The sequence below is a fragment of the Lepidothrix coronata genome, unplaced genomic scaffold, assembly GCF_001604755.1.
Source record: "Lepidothrix coronata isolate B3197 unplaced genomic scaffold, Lepidothrix_coronata-1.0 Scaffold12, whole genome shotgun sequence".
Taxonomy (NCBI): domain Eukaryota; kingdom Metazoa; phylum Chordata; class Aves; order Passeriformes; family Pipridae; genus Lepidothrix; species Lepidothrix coronata.
In genome coordinates, this window is record NW_016690192.1 from 10,141,136 (window position 1) to 10,148,488 (window position 7,353).

At 39.2% G+C, this 7,353-nt stretch overlaps 1 long non-coding RNA gene across 1 annotated transcript; it reads left to right on the forward strand.

The window, feature by feature from the left end:
• The first annotated feature begins 2,793 nt into the window (after positions 1-2,793).
• On the forward strand, positions 2,794-6,774 carry LOC108492720. The gene is made up of 3 exons (XR_001873198.1): positions 2,794-3,136; positions 5,557-5,714; positions 6,533-6,774. It is a non-coding gene; the product is annotated as an uncharacterized LOC108492720 (long non-coding RNA).
• Positions 6,775-7,353: the final 579 nt, after the last annotated feature.

Consider the following 7,353-nt stretch of genomic DNA (forward strand, 5'->3'; position numbering starts at 1 on the left):
TACCATGAGTGAGTAATAATACCACAGATGGAGTAATTCCTTTGATTTTTATTTTTTTTTTTAGGGGGGGGGAAGAATACTGTATTCTTTTGCTTTAATTAATATGCTTATTCAAGCTAAATATGGGGACAAATGCCTGGTGCTATTAGCCAATCTCACGTAACATTGTTATAATAAGGAACTAGAAAAAGATAAGTATGACAAAAGCTTAGCATAGCCAGCTATGGAGTCATGTTAATTTTAGACTCCAAGATCTTTTTGAAAAATGTCTGATGGCCTGTTGGGTCCCATGTGGTTACCCCAGGTGGCACCAAACCCCATGGAGTTTGCAGCCAGGTCCCCACCAACAGGGGATCTCAGTGCAGTAGAGTCCACCTGGAAGCTGGCAAGGAGGCAGAGCTGGCTGTTGTGTGAGTAGTGTCCTGCTGCCTCTGCCTGGCTGTGACATGTCTGGCCCAGCAGGAGCAGGGGGTGAATGGTGCCTTCCAGATCCAATTGGGAGCAAAGAGGACTAGTGCACATCAGCTGATAAGGCTGGCACAGCTTTTCTCACTAATGTTGAGTAAATCCCTAAAGGCTGTGGAAGCCAGTAAGCAACTAAAAGTTCTAGTGCTTGTCAGAGTAATCTTATCCCAATGATCCACGTCTGTTGGTTCAGCAAAATGAGGGCTAGAAATGTCATGAGAATAGGATCTCTCCACAGAGCCCCATAATTCTGCTTCCAGTCTCCTGGGGCAGCAGCAAGAACTTAGGTGAATAAAAATGGTAAATAGTATTCACAGGAGGAAAAATTTCTCTGTAATCACAGGAGCTTTGCATAGAGTTTCATTCTTGACTTTGAAATTGTGAAGCATTTGCCTTACATTTGCCTTGGTTCTGGTTTGTATTTTTTACTGAAACATACATCAGATATTTTCCCCAGTGTAGTTCTTGCAAAAATAACAAGCTCTAAAGCTTGTCCAGTATGCTTCAGCAAACCAAGCAGTAACACTCACTGCACTGGACCATGACCATATGTACATGCAGGGCTGTCTTTTTATTTTCCATTCCCATGTTCAGACAGTGTCACAATGTCTTTGATACAAATGATTTCATTGACTTAATAGTTGATTGTGTACCACAGAAGTTTGCAATAGCCTCGGAGGTCATGTTTAATGACACTGTTTTGCAGAGCCCAGCCAGTGCCTTCGACATGCACAGCTCAGCTCTCCATGTGCTTTGAGCTGTACCATAATCCTCTTCATGCCCTAGATTGCCCATAGCCTTCTAAGTAGGAGAAGCTTCATGAGGGAGTGTCCTCACAACGCCACTGGAGACATGGGATCTTTCAGGCAGGACAGTGGGTACCTGCATTGCTTTGTGTCACTGGAGTTGGTAGAGATTTTACATACCACATTTCAACTTTTTTTTTTTCTGCTCCCACTGCCCAGATAATTCAAGCAGGATCTAACAGCTGATGCAGAAGCAATCCTCATGGCCTATCTAGATAGACAAAGAGGTGAACCTGTTTTGTCCAGGGGCCTACATTTTCTAAATATAATATCTAATCTACTAAATCAGCTTCTTGGGTAGCCTATTGCTGTAGGAAAAAATAGGTGATTTAATTGCTGATTTTTCATGCATTTCCTGCATTGAACTCTGTCTAGAACTTGACAGTACTCATTCGGGAGACCTGGAAAGGAAATTTCTGTAAGGTGGAGACATTTGCTTATAACTAGTATAAAAATAATCTGGTTAAAACTGTGTTTAGTGTCTCATGCAAAAGAGTCTTGAAGAGTCAATTAGACATGCACAAACTAACGAACTGCAAAAAAAAGGCTTTCCCTCCATTAAATGCCTCTCCGTAATCATCAATATTCTTAAAAAGTGTAATGATTTCTTATCAGTGCTTGAATGAACCGTAAAACTACCTTTTGAAATATTGATATTTCCACAATTTTGAACACAAGAATGTTTTCCCTTCTATATAGAAGCTGACGGGCCATTGACTTGCAGTGTATTTTATTCCTGCTAAAGAACATACTGTATAATGCAAATAAGTACTCAGCCTGCATTTTTCTTCTAACAGGTCTATGAGGCTCCTTTGTTTCACATGCTTTAGCTTTTGATTTAAGGCTTAATCAAGGCATTCTCTGCGTGGGGTGTTTTGTATGAATAAGGGAGATAGCTATCTTCATCTTTGAAACTGAAAGCAGAAACATTTCACAAATGGTTTATGCTCACATTTGTGAGGATGCTTTATCAACATCAGATCTAAGGGATGATATTCATCTGGGCAAATCATGGTAGCTCAGTTGGTGTCCATGAGCTGCAGTGATTTACATGGCTGAATGTCTGGATCCTGCAACACTCAACATCACAAAGGAGAATACAGCCATAGATGAGAATTGTGGAACATATGTTATAATGAACTTTCTTGTTCTAGAGTGGATTGTAAGCACAGTTGATCTCAGAACTAGTATCTACAGGTAAATATCTAGCTAACAAAAAGTCAGTGGGACATTATTTTCTTCAGAAAATGCACTTCCATCATCTCTGAAAGAATACCAGACTGACTTCCCCAACAACCCATATCAGTCAGAAAGAGATATAGGGGTGTCAGAAACTCAATATTTGGCAGACAGATCGATATTTATGAAATACAGTATTTCCATTTTTGCTTTTCAAATTTCTCATGTGTGTGGTTTATTTAATGCTGTTATACTCTAGATGACAAGACAATTTAAACATGTAATACATCAAAAGAAAGCATTAAGTGATTTAAGATTTCTTCTATTTCTAAAGAAAAATTTACTTTCATTTTGGAAGAAAAGTAGGTTTTGAAGACTCCAGGTCCTGTATTTCTCCCTCTCCAGTCTGCTCTGCTAATGACATCAAGTTGGCTCCCCCTGTGTTTTGGGGGGTTTTTTTAAGGAAGAAAGCATAAGTAACATTGACTGAAAATCCTTAATGATGGAAGCAAGGGAAATGATAGGCTGGGCGAAGAGCCATCCGTCCCTGGTGTCTCATGGTGGCTGTCTGTGAGTGGCCATGCCCTAGGAGTTCCCTCTTCCGTGCTGCACACACCTGTCCCTGTGCCGTAGTCCATGAGTCCTGGAAGATGCCGCTGCAGCTGTCTCTGGAGCCATCTTGCAAAGTGAGTAACCAAAATTTTGGATTTAAAGTTACTTTTTCATTTGTGTTCTGGCACAGACAGTGCTGTACCTCACTCTATAACTCTCTCTGCGCTACAGTAGAGTTTCTGCTGTTGCCACTTTTGGTGAACTTGCCCTAATATTAAAAACGTGTTTGTGGAAAAAAAGCTGGTGCAGAAACATATGTGTTTCTTATCCCAATCTGGACTGAAGAAATCTGCCAGTTGCCTAGAATACTCATATAATTGTAGACATACCTTTATCTCTAGTCTTATAACTACATGACAGGAAAATGCAAATCCTTCACTATGCTACAATTTAACAGCAGGACTCACTGAAGCCTTACAATATTTATTAGGTCTTTTATTTATTGTCAGTTGCCTCCTTTTAAATATGGCATGGACACACACCGACACCAACACTGTATTTTTCTTATGTCAGTAGGTGTGGATCATTTTCCAAAACAAGTAAAAAGAGTTTTAAAAGGTGTCTGTCATCTGTGAAGCTTTTTATTAACCAGTGTCAGCCACTGGAAATTATGTACAAACTAAAGCCAATGGAACAAAAGTTAATTATCTAGTACAGCTATTGTTATTATGTAGAGGAGCCAGCCCCTATTGATTAATGAGTCAGTGCTATGTTTGCTCACAGGAATATTAATATCTCGTGCACAAGAGAAGTCATTAAAATGAGCAAGGAAGACCTTGACTTTAAACTTAAAGTGCACATTGCTCTAGTTATCTGAATCATTTTGTCAGGTATAGCATCACAGTTATAAATTATTGAAACAAGTAGTTATTGTAAAGATAGTTCACATACCCTGTTTTAAATTAAACAAGTCGATACACTTTTCCCATTATGTTCTTCATGGTTACAATTAGGAGACTTTAGGTGGACAGAAAAAGAGTTAGGAGATAGAATAAGACTCTGGTGTGCGAGCCTTTGCCTCACCTAACCCCTCACAGCATGAAAAAACTGAGTAATACTGGGTCCGTGCTGAGCTGATGGAAAGGGTGGGTGTAGTGGACAAACGCAGGATAGGTCAAGAGAGATCTCTCATAAAGTGACTGCAGAGCATTGCAGATGGCCTGATAATAATTAGCAAGTAGGTATTAAGGCATATTTCAGAATCCAGATTCAACACAGTCCCTCTTCTAATTCCCAAAGCCACCAAATTATGCACTGGAAAACCTACATTACTATTTTATGAAAATGTATGTTACGGCATTAAGAATATGATAATACTTTACTGAAAATACAATTACATCATACTAAGACCTCAGACTTAAAAAAGTCAACATAGATCTACAAAGTTGAGGTCTAGGATTCATTTACACTAATGCTATGTTACATCACTCTGACAGAGTAGAGGGACATTTAGGTGAGAGTATATTTTGTTGTATCTAATCTACATGCTATTATCAAGAGCAAGCCAAAAGCAGTCCTGATATAAATGAGAATCAGGTGTCATGTAACCTAAGAGGAGAAGATATCAAAAGGGAATATAATTTAATTATATTAACATATAAGTACAATAGGAAAAAAAAGTTAAAACTTTAAGTTATTGAAAATATTAAGCAGTATTTTGGGGATTTTTTGTAGGTATATTGTAGGTGATGCAAATTTGTTTCTGTAAAGATGCAGATGTAATTTTGAATTACACATTGTGTCTCCTCAAGCTTAACAGATTACTCCTGTAAATCATGGTGAACATATGTCTTGGGGTCTTAATCCACCCAGAATTAAACTCCATTCTTGGTAAAATGGATCTGTGAGACCAAACCTGTATCTCTAGAGACCTGTGAGTCTCTACCAAGCTGAGTGAGCAGTAAATGTCTCTCTTTCTTCAACATAACTAATTTCCAGGACCAACTGTTACCTTATTTGGCTTGCTGTCATGGCAGAACAGGAAACAAATCTCCAGAAGTGGATGATCAATAAGAAACTGTCCAGAGGATAAGAACAGAAACAGCTAGTGGTCTGGAAAACATAATCTACTAGGGAAGATTGAGTGAGTGGTGTGATTTAACCTGGAGAAAGAGACTGAGGGAGTGTAACAGACTTCAACAAATATGAAAAAAGTTATGGAAAGGAAGGAGGGAATTATTGTGCCGTGTGTTCAATTCATATAAATAATCGATTTTCAAGGGTAGATAGATCAAAGTGTAATCTGTTTTAACTGTAGCAAGGAAGATGTCAATTAAGAATGATTGGAGGTAGACTGCATGGTGAGGTCAAGGCAATTCATCCCCTTTTTCCTTTTGTGTTCCATTGTTTTGAAGCTTTTTCCTTGTGCTGGTCCTGCAACAGAGGATGAGAATGGGTTGTAGGAGGAATATAGGCTGTCTAGAGAGTTGCAAGGTGGAGAGAATTTGGCCTCTTCATCCTACTTCCCTCTCTGTTCCAGCAACCTCTTTTGCAGGGCCCGAGGCAATGTGCTATATTGCTGTGCCATGAGTCTGGATGTGGCTGACCCAGAGAGCCTCACAGGATACAAAAATTCAACAGGAGGGACACACAGGGGAGAGCAGGAATGATTTTTTTAACTGGAACCTCAGCCAAATGTCAACAGAATTTTGGGTAAGGTAGCAAAGCTGCTTCTGGACAAGAGGATACCTCAGTGCAAGAGAATTCCCAGCTGCAAGCAGTGGGAAGATGAGAGCATCTTAAAGTAGAAATTACAGAAATCTTCTATAATGGAGCCTAAATCCAGAGTACTTGTAATTCTTTTGTTGTGGATCGTGCCAGCATGGAGAACTAGCACTTCATCCTGAGTCTGGGATATGAGACCAGGTGTGTGTGTACACAGCAGCCAGGAGACCTCTTCTCCTGGGCCCCAGGACATGCATCGGTATGGGCTGGGCTGGCACTGAGTGCGCTAAATGAGACAGTAGTCTCAAGAGACAAATTCTGCTCTTAATTAGTCCAGTCCACCTTATTGATGTCAATTTGTCCGAGCATTTTCCTGGCTGTTGATGAGCTACTATCCAAAGAATTTGAAATCAAATGTTTCAATGCCAGTCACAGAGCCATAAAAAATGACACCTTCTCAGAGGACACCTTTAAAGTTCTTGAGCTATATTACAGATACATTTCTGGTAATCTGATGAATAAATATTTTGGGCTGAATTAAGTCTGAGTTTAGCTTTCTTAGTCATGGGTGGATTTTTGTTCCCACTCTGATAACTTGCAAGGAGAAAAGAAATCAAAATAGACTTAATGATTTCAATTAAACATCTTATATTTTTGTATTTTTTAAAAAAACTATGACATTTGCACTGAGATGTTTTAAGGTTAATAGATTACCTCTGAATCCCAAGGAAATCAAGCTTCCTGTGCCTGCCTGTCATTTACTGGAGTGGTTACTTATCTGTCAATATTTCTTCCTTTTTTTCAAGTCCCAGGCCTACTTGATCTTGTCCATTTGGCACTGCTGGAGGAATAACAAGTTTCTTCCCATCATGCACCTTTCTGGGATACATCATGACAGAGAAATCTCAAAGCCCAGGTCAATTATAACAGAAGATGTGTAGCACCTCTGCCCCCACAGCGTCTTCTGGGGATCCACTCAGCAAAATGATATAAAACTATTTCCGAAGACTTCCCATGGTCTGGCACTACTTAGAACTAAGTAACTGGCAAAATGTAAGTAAATATGCATATGCACCTCAGCTCACCTCCCGCTTTGCCACGGAGTAAACTAACGTTATGTGCGGGGAGGAGCCTGAGGCTGGCAGATTCCTCACTGTACAGTAATTACTTTTTAATTAGAATTCATTGAATAAGGGATAGATACCTTCCATACCTTCTCCCACTGATGATTTTAATATTCCCCTGTCAGGTATTATGAGGCAGTAGCTGACAGTGAGTTACATGAAGTAATCCTGTAGCTGGTAGCGACTTACATAAAGTACCCAACTTAACCATTTGTCTTAGATAAAATATGATCCCCATCCTTACTTCTTTCCATGGAGTCTGTCACTGGCGTGTTGATGTAGTGTTTGTTTACTCTCATTCCTGCAAGAGGAAATATCATAGTTCATGTATCAAATTACTGTAACTGACTGGAGCATTTTTATTTAAAATAATGTATAGTGATATATTTTCATAGTGTCATTGATGTATTTTCAGGACTTCTAATTTTTGCAAGCATATAATCTGAATATCATTTATCTGGGTGTGCAGTTGTAAAATCTATGGTAATATCTGATCTCATTAT